The sequence below is a fragment of the Macrobrachium rosenbergii genome, chromosome 53 (genome assembly GCF_040412425.1).
Source record: "Macrobrachium rosenbergii isolate ZJJX-2024 chromosome 53, ASM4041242v1, whole genome shotgun sequence".
NCBI classification, from domain to species: Eukaryota; Metazoa; Arthropoda; class Malacostraca; order Decapoda; family Palaemonidae; genus Macrobrachium; species Macrobrachium rosenbergii.
In genome coordinates, this window is record NC_089793.1 from 30,017,824 (window position 1) to 30,027,823 (window position 10,000).

The window sequence follows — 10,000 nt, forward strand, 5'->3', positions numbered from 1 at the left end:
CACACAAACATATACACACACAGACATATATATATACACGTACACACACACATATATATATATATATATATATATATATATATATATATATATATATATATATACATACACACATAGGTATATATATATTTATATATACATATTCTCGCGGTCAGGTCGGCAACGTGACCTCGCTCTGATACTCTGCATGAGGGTTCGAATCCTTCTACAGGACATCAGAATTACTTCGTAATCTTACGTTTGGATCTAAGGCTTTGTAGTGACAAGCGTATCCAAAATCTGAAGTTAATCTGAGAAGAGGCATTGTGGTTATTACAATTATATATATATATACATATATACTGTATATATATATATATATATATATATATATATATATATATATATATATATATATATATATATATATATATATATATATATATATAAGGAAAATGAGAGAGAGAGAGAGAGAGAGAGAGAGAGAGAGAGAGAGAGAGAGAGAGAGAGAGAGAGAGAGAGAGAGAGAGAGAGAGGGTGATTTCTTGCAGTCATCGCTTTCACTACCAATCTTGCATTCATTATTCTTCTAGGTTTTACTATACTCTCTCATTTTCATCACCTATTCATGTAGAGAGAGGTGAAGTTGAGCTCAGAAAAGACCTTAAGCGGCTCCCAGGACCTAAGCCCAGGTCCCTATATAATTATTAATAATATCTGTCAAACTTGCCCACTTTTATGTTAAGGTAAAGTGTTGATTGTTAATAAATGGTTTACTTTATATTGTTGAGTTCTTTCTGCTTGAAAGTATCTATGTTCAACAGTTATTCTGTTCTTATTAATATTCTGTTAGGTTGTTGTGTATGTATGCATGTATGTAAATTATATATATATATATATATATATATATATATATATATATATATATATATATATATACAGTATACGTTATTAATATTACACATATTACATATATATATATATATATATATATATATATATATATATATATATATATATATATATATATATATATATATATATATATATGCTAAACTGTTGGGATAAAATTATTTCTGTAGTACATTTTATGTAAAGAAGAATTTTTACAGTCTAAGGAAGATCATATCGTGCTGGGCATAAAGCCAGCCTAAACTAAAAAAGAAGAATGGGAAAGGAGAAAAATGTGGATAATAGTAGTAAAAAGTAAAAAATGCGCCGAAGTTTCTTCGGTGCAATCAAGTTTACTGTACAGTGTATAATGCTGTGTGAAATTCTCGGCCGCGGCCCATGAAACTTTCACCCACGGCCCTGTGGTGCCCCGTGTTGTTGGCACCTATAGTGGTGACAGACGCACGATCATGGCTAACTTTAACCTTAAATAAGATAAAAATTACTGAGGCTAGAGGGCTGCAATTTGGTATATTTGCTCATTGGAGGGTGGATGATCAACATACTAATTTGCAACCCTCTAGCCTCAATAGTTTTTAAGATCTGAGGGCGGACAGAAAAAGTGCGGACGGACAGACAAAGCCATCTCAATAGTTTTTTTCTACAGAAAACTAAAAAGGTCGGCATAAGTGACGGGATGGGTCAGGTGTTATCATATGGTTTAGTCCTGTGGAAAGAATGAATGACGGTGTGTTGGTCAATGGTCTGCATTATTCGGAAATGTTTGGAGAGAGAAGAGGAAGACCTATAAGAAAGAGCTGGATAGATGGGATGAACGAGATACTAAAACATTTCGAGATGTGGGTTTGTCTCATCAAAAACTCTGCTCTGCGCATGCGTGTAATCGTGTCGTTACTCAAGCATTGTAGATATTGAATGCTTTGGGAGTAATGCCTCTTCTTGTATGCTTAAGTTATCTATAGTGCAACTCCCTCGAGTTTGTATATGAATAGCTACTTACGTAATCGATTTTTAGTTTCCTGAAAAGAAAACAATTGTGCCGGCTCTGTCTGTCCGTCCGCACTTTTTCATGTCCGTACTTTTCCTGTCCGCCCTTAAGCCCTGTCCACACTATCTGGCACTGCCCGGCGGGCAAACACTGTTCCCGTAACCCATTCCACTATACTGGCCGACCGGGTATGGAGCCAGAACGATGCGATTGTCTGCAAACATTGTTTGAAGCGAGAGAAACATAAACAGCTGGTGTTCGACGGCATGCCCACAAGTGGACAGGCCGATCTTAAACTACTGAGTTAGAGGCTGCACCGCGGCGTTGATCATCCACCAATCATCAAAACATATAACAAATTGCAGCCCTAGCCTCAGTAGTTTTTATTGTATTTAAGGTTAAAGCTGGCCATAATCGTGCTTTTCGCAACGATACAGGCCAGGCCACCATCGACCCGTGGTTAAAGTTTCATGGGACGCGACTCATACAGCATTATACCAAGACCACCGAAATTTTCGGTGGCCTTGATTATACGCTGTACAGAAAACTTGATTGCGCCGAAGAAACTTCGGCGCCTTTTTTACTTGTTTTTGAGTAAGGTTATGTTCATGTATTTATGTACTTTTTATTTACCAAAATTTTACAGCATGTGTGAGGGCATCACCCTAATAGTCACAACACGGGCCTAGGGCTATCATAAACCCACCCCACTTTCCCCAACTAACACCCCCTTCCCCCATACTCGTCCCTCCAATACTATCTAAATCTACTTTGCCCCATCGTAATTATGATTCCTTTTCCATCCTTAATCTTCCACAGAGCCTTCGTGTAATCAGTTTTCTCTTCTCTTTCGTCTTCCTTAAGGTCGTCATGACAGCTCATCCAATCAATTCTTCAGTCGTATTGGATCGCTTTTCTACCCTCATCCATCCATCTCTCTCTCTCAAACTTGTGATTCTTTTTTTCCGCTCTCTCAAAAACATTATCCTAAAAATCATTATTCTATGTAATCTCTCTCTCTCTCTCTTGCTCAATCTTTTATGTTACCTTGTGATTCTCTTTCTCTTTTCCTCTCTTGGAAAGTATCTTTCATTATTTCAGGTCTCCAACTACTTCTCTCTCTCTCTCTCTCTCTCTCTCTCTCTCTCTCTCGCTCAATCTTTTATGTTACCTAGTGATTCTCTTTCTCTTTCCCTCTGTTTGAAAGTTGTTTTCCTTATTTCAAGACTCCAACCACTTCTCCCTCTGTGTGTGTGTGTGTGTGTGTGTGTGATAAGTCCCAGCCTCCCTCTTCGAAAGACTGCTCTTGCTTTCATGGTACCTTTCAGTTCAGACAAACAGCACAGCATTCGTAATCAATGAACAAAAGATTCTCTTGAACTCTCTGTGGTCAAATACTGTCTTACTTCGGATCTGAACAAAGATCTTTCTTTTGCAACGGAGAAAGGTTAAAACGAAAACAGTTCTTCGGCTGCATGAAAAAAAAGGTAAATTAACTATACAATAGCCGAGAAATTGTAAAACTGAAGAGATTTAGTGGATTTGTCTGAAAGAAACAACAATTCTGGAACTAACTCATCCCATAACTTTAATTTTACAAATGCTAGGGTCATTTAATACAGGCATATTTCACTGGCAAAACAAGGCTTTTTAAGAGCAGAATTTTCATACGCATGCGTAGTGAGAGAAGAAGGCCCCCCCAAAAAAAAGCAATAAAGAAAAAACAAGTTAGTAGAGGCAACACTTAACAAGACCGAGAATATTATCAACAACCAAGACACGGTAGCACTACGATTTCGAAAGACAATGGACCAATTCAGCAACAGGGTAAAAACGAAAGAAAATCACTTTTAACTGTATGACTTGCTGATAAACTGGAATGGAATTGGAACATAAAATTTGGGACAAAAGCCAAGCGCTGGGACCTATGAGGTCATTTAACGCTGAAAGGGAAACTGAGAGTAAAGGACGTTTTACAGGTGTAGCAGGAGGAAAACTTCACAGGTGCATTACGAAACAAATGTTGGGGGAGGGTGCAAAGGAAGATGGAAGAAAGACTGTATGAGCGGAGGTACAGTAAAAGGAATGAAAGGGGTTGCAGTCTGGGCCGAAGGGACGCTGCAAAGAACTTTAAGTAATGACTACGGTGCACCACATGATGTGCACTGATGGCACTAGCCCCCCCAACCCCGCCACCCAGGGGCTGACAAATGGTACAAGACCTACACATATACAAACATGGGCACACTCATGCACTAAACGTAAACATGCATTTCTGGTGATCTATCGTTCTCGGGTGTGTGTGTTTGTGTCCCTAAGGAAATACGCGTTTTTTTTAAAGTTATTTTCCCTTTAGGCCTACCTTTAAGAAGATGGTGAACAGGGTTTTAGCCCTTCGGTTCTCAGCATGTCTCATGGGATGACGTTGATTGTCCAGTATACTTATCCATACAGGGTGAACCGAACACAGTCGACTAATTACCAGGTACATAATTCATATCCAATGTTAAAAGAGGCACAACGGATTTCTGAAAAAAAAGTGGGGGGGAGAGGTCTCTTGGATCCTTGCGCCCCTTCCCCTCCTCCCCCCAACCCCGCCTGGCCCACACCCACCTGTACTGTTGAAATACACCTTTTTTGTATGTGATAAATCTTAAAACATTCTTTTAAAAAATAACAAATTAAGAACTCCTACATACAAACAAACAAACATGCGCACGCACACTAAATGAATACACCCCTTTCTCATCAAACTTAATACCATCTAAATATCCTGGTGAGATTTCATTATGCATAATAATCTAAAATAATCTAAATTTCCCTTAATGTCCCTTTCCTACATCTAATAACCTTTCACGAAAACAAAAACACAATAACAACATCAGCTACAGCAACAACACCAACAACAGCACTCAGAACAAACAGGACGGGGCCAACTACGACAGATGTACCTTCCAGTTGACATAACTTCTCAGTAACGCTGATTCGATTATACAATTATTTCACAATTCCTATAGACATAAATGGAAGAGAGGGGGAAACGGAGATGTTAAGAAGGAACACAAAGGCAGTTATCGTTGCTTGTTAAACAGAGGGGGGAAAGCGAGGGGGAAGCCGGAGGGGAGGGGAAGGGAGGGCGGGACTGGGAGAATGGGATAAGGAGGGGGGTGGAATGGGAAGGAGGGAGGAAAAGGACGGGAGTGGGAGAGAGGATGAAGGGATGAGGGAGGAGGGGAGGAGGGATTGGAAGGGAAGGGGGAGGAAAGGAATGGGAAGTAAGGGGAGGGAAGGAGGTGAAAGTGGAGGGGAGGAGGGAATGGGAATGGGAATGGGAAGGGGAGGGAAGGACTGGGGTGGAAGAGTGAAGGGGAGACGGAAAGGAAAATGGAAAACGAATGGAGAGAGAGAGAGAGAGAGAGAGAGAGAGAGAGAGAGAGAGAGAGAGGGCAGGGGAGGGAAAGGAATGGGAAGTAAGGGGGGAGGGGAGGGAGGTGGGGGTAGAGGTGGAGGCGAGGGAATGGGAAGGGGAGGGAAGGGCTAGGCTGGAAGAGTGAAGGAGAGACGGAAAGGAAAATGGAGAGAGAGAGAGAGAGAGAGAGAGAGAGAGAGAGAGAGAGAGAAAGTGATTTTCTTTTTCTTAATCAACTTTGGCGTTAGGCCTACGAGGGGCGGCGGCTTGATGCTACGACAAAAGGCTGTCACCAATTGAGACGTCTGTCGACGATTTTTGCGGGTGAGGGGACTAAGATTAAAGTAGCTTTTGATGTCCGCGACGGACGCCGTTTCCGCTGTCTCGTAACTGACAGCCATATCGAAATGGCTTACGACGTCTGTCCCTCGTATGCAGTTTTCGACAGCGACGGAGATTTTCCCGTCCCTTCAATTACGATACCTTATAAAGAAACTGGAATCTTTCCTACTACAAGAGAGCCGACTATTTCTTTTTAATATTATTTCTGAGACGAAAGAAGTTATGATTTCATCGTTAAGTTTCAAAAACACTGTAACTGTTTGTGATTTGTAACCGTGCGATAACAAGTCATTCTCTACAAGCAAGATGGCTCTGTCTACAATTTTGTAACATTTAAGACTACGGCAGCAGTGACTGGCAAGTGTTACTCGGTGTTGGAATAACTTATTTATGCCATATGACGTCGCAACACCTATGGTCGTAAATAATCAGGATGAAGAAAAAATCGTAGCAAGCTTTACAGGAACATCTACTTAACCCTTCATGCTTTATATACCCTTGCACTTTGCTTTAATAAAATGATGTGAAGAGTAAAACGAAGCAAAAAATGTGCACGCATACATTTTTATCGACTAATGATAAGCTTGCGCCTTCAGGTTTAACCGCTGTGTTGGACACTATTTAATTCACCAAATTCTGAAAACGAGATGAAAGAAGAATCACAAACATCATTTGCTCTCTTACTTCATATACACTAACTTATGCATATATATTCGCTATCGTGATTCCGCCAAGCCCTAAGTAATGCCATCATCCCATCAATCCATTGCTTTTATCACAACTCCTTCTCTTACACCATTTATCAATTAGCATGCCTGCCTTTCCTCTCCTGTTCTAACGGTACGGTGAAGAAGCATAAAAAATACTTTGATATTATGCAAACGCACTCACCCCAATTTTTTCACTTTGCTTTTCTTTTTAATTTTTTTTTCTGTTATTTTCCATTATATACTTAAAAAAATAACAGGCTTTTCCTGCCTTAAAATGTAAGGTCTACGACGATTCCCTTCCATTAGGTAGACAAGATTCAATAATTCTTCGTAAAAGCTCAACTACCTGAACGCTTTAAGCACATTTAATTCCCGAAGCCTGGCCAATAATGTGTTTCCCATTTCTATTGTGTTTCCACAAACGACTCCTCCGCTCCATGTATAAGTTCGTAACAAAAACAAGAAGCTTGCAGCACCTTTACCGCAGGCTTAGCCGTACAACATTTTGAACCCCTATATTCTGCCAATAGCTCTTCTCCTAGATTTAGCAGGCCTTGTGCCAGTACGGACTCTTGCCCTTAACTGAAGCATTTGAGCAAGGCTTCACTTTCAACTCAAGTTGGTCGAGATTTCTCACCCGTATTAATCTATTGCTCTACTGATTAAAACATGTATTTCGTTTAATCTTCAAAGAATTTTAAAAATATTTAATAACCATGTGTTAAGAAATATAACAATATGATAAAAACATTTTACAAAATGGTAAAAAATTTTACAATATGCTAAAAAATTCTACATTTTTTAAAAATCAACATCTCTTCATCAAACGCCACTTGCAATTCTATTCCTTTCTGCTATCTAAACTATCATCTTCTCTCCTAATGAAACTAAGAAACGCGTTTGCCATAGCTTGTATGCGAGAGAGAGAGAGAGAGAGAGAGAGAGAGAGAGAGAGAGAGAGAAATTCACCGTTATTCTACAAGGACTTTTGTGGTATCTTGCACAAGGTTTATTTGCAAGTCGAAAAAAGGTTGGACATTACAAAAAAATAATAAAAGATCGAAAAGATTTACCTTTTCTTTTTAAACTCAGCCGCGAATTTTTCTGTTCGTCTATTGTGTTAGTTTGTTTACTTCTGCGGAACCTAAAAACTACAGCCTCCGTGTTCAGCTGGATTTCTGTAACGGGTGGTGGAGTGTTGTGTGCGTACGTGCACACGCATACACACACACAGCGAGAGAGAGAGAGAGAGAGAGAGAGAGAGAGAGAGAGAGAGAGAGAGAGAGAGAGAGAGAGTGGCAACGAAATCAAATGTTTCTCCTTCACGTAAACTACTAGAAAACACTATTAACAGTAGATAAAATTGTTAGGTTTTTCTCTCTCTCTCACACACACACACACACACACAGAGAGAGAGAGAGAGAGAGAGAGAGAGAGAGAGAGAGAGAGAGAGAGAGAGAGAGACAGAGAAATTTGACAATGAAATCAAATATTTCTCCTTCATATAAAACTACTGGAAAACACTATTACCAGTAAACAAAACTGTTGCAGCCTCTCTCTCTCTCTCTATCACTCACAAACAGAGAGAGAGAGAGAGAGAGAGAGAGAGAGAGAGAGAGGAGAGAAAGAGAAATACAATCAAATGTCTCTCCTTCATATACAACTATTGGAAAATACTATTTCCTGTAAATAAACTGTTGAAGCCCTCCTCCTCCCCTCTCTCTCTCTCTCATACATCTGTCAATGAAATCTTATGTTTCTCGTTCATTCAAAACTACTGGAAAACACTATTACCTGTAAATAGAACCGTTACAGACTCTTTGTCACACAATCACGGAGAGAGAGAGAGAAATTTCTTAATAAAATCAGATATTTCTCCTCCTTCATTCAAAACTACTGGAAAACACTATTTCTTGTAAATATAACCGTTGAAGCCTCTCTCTTTCATACACACACGCAGAAAGCTGCCAATAAAGTCTAATGTTTCGCCTTCATATCAAACTACCTGAAAACAATGCTACCTGTAAATAAAACATTTACAGCCAATAAAAAAAATACCAACAGGGAAACGAAGAAGGAACCAAAAAAAAAAAAATATTAGTATAAGGAATCGGGAGAAACCAAAGAGGAAAATATAAAAAAAATAAGAAAAGGAAGAGCCAGAAATGAGAGAGAAGGAAAGAAAGAAAGAAAGAGAGAAGCCTTGTATAAGGTCATGAATATATTTAGCCTGGATGACAATTTTTCATTTGAAGGTCTCTGGTGTTTTCGGGTCGTTTTGTTATTCCAGTTCAGACGACCAATACGCCCATTTTACGTCATGTATATGCTAATCTATTCTGTCCCTTTGTTGTTTGTGTACCAGAGAGAGAGAGAGAGAGAGAGAGAGAGAGAGAGAGAGAGAGAGAGAGAGAGAGAGAGAGAGAGACTGTTGCCGAATACGCAGAGCGAACTTCCTCCTACACTGAAGTTGTACGGTGTGTGTGTGTGTGTGTGTGTGTGTGTGTGTGTGTGAGAGAGAGAGAGAGAGAGAGAGAGAGAGAGAGAGAGAGAGAGAGAGAGAGAGATACTGTTGCCGAATACCCTGAGCGAACTTCCTAAGCACTGATTGTATAGTGTAATGAGAGAGAGAGAGAGAGAGAGAGAGAGAGAGAGAGAGAGAGAGAGAGAGAGAGAGAGAGAGAGAGAGAGACTGAACTTTCCACACCGGAGTTGTACGGTTATTTGAACTCGTTTGAATCGAAGTTACTTTGTTCTGTCCTTTTTGAACAAACTCGAACGGCGTTTGATAACAAGAAGCCTTTTGGTTTCACCTCTGAATGTTCCAGGGGGCAGGAAGGAAAATTGCGTTATTAATGTTATTTTGTTTACCTGTTCGGTAAAGTTACCTGATTGGTTATCTAATAGCAACACACATAAGAAGCAACTTTCTGGTAATGTTAAGAAATTAGCCCAGACTGGAAATCTTATGAGTAATATCAATAATAAATTATTCCTAACTCGAAATCTTTTGAGTAATAGCAGTAATAAATGATTCCTAACTCGAAACATTTCGAGTAATATCACCAATAAAGAATTTCAGACATCAAAGATACGATTATGTTATTCAGAAAATTTAATTCTTATTATACATGCCCTTCTCAATATCATATGAATTATAGCATCAATATAAGAGGCATTTTAACAAGAGATGCTACAAGACTAAACAAGAAAAAATGCGACGAAGTTTCTTCGGCGCAATCGATTTTTCTGTATAGCCGCTACAGTGTATAATTAAGGCCACCGAAAACAGATCTATCTTTCGGTGGTCTCGGTATAATGCTGTATGAGCCGCGGCCCATGTAACTTCAACCACGGCCCGGTGGTGGCCTATCCTATATCCTATACCTTAAAAAAATAAAAACCACTGAGGCTAGAGAGCTGCAATTTGGCATGTTTGATGGCTGGAGGGTGGATGATCAACATATCAATTTGCAGCCCTCTAGTCTCTTTGGTTTTTAAGATCTGAGGGCGGAGAGAAAAAGTGTGGATGGACGGACAAAGCCGTCACAATAGTTTTCTTTTACAGAAAACTAAAAAACACAAACCTTAGAAATATATGAAGAGTAAATCGGCTATAAATCATTGATCCCTAAAATCAACATATAACGACAAACACCT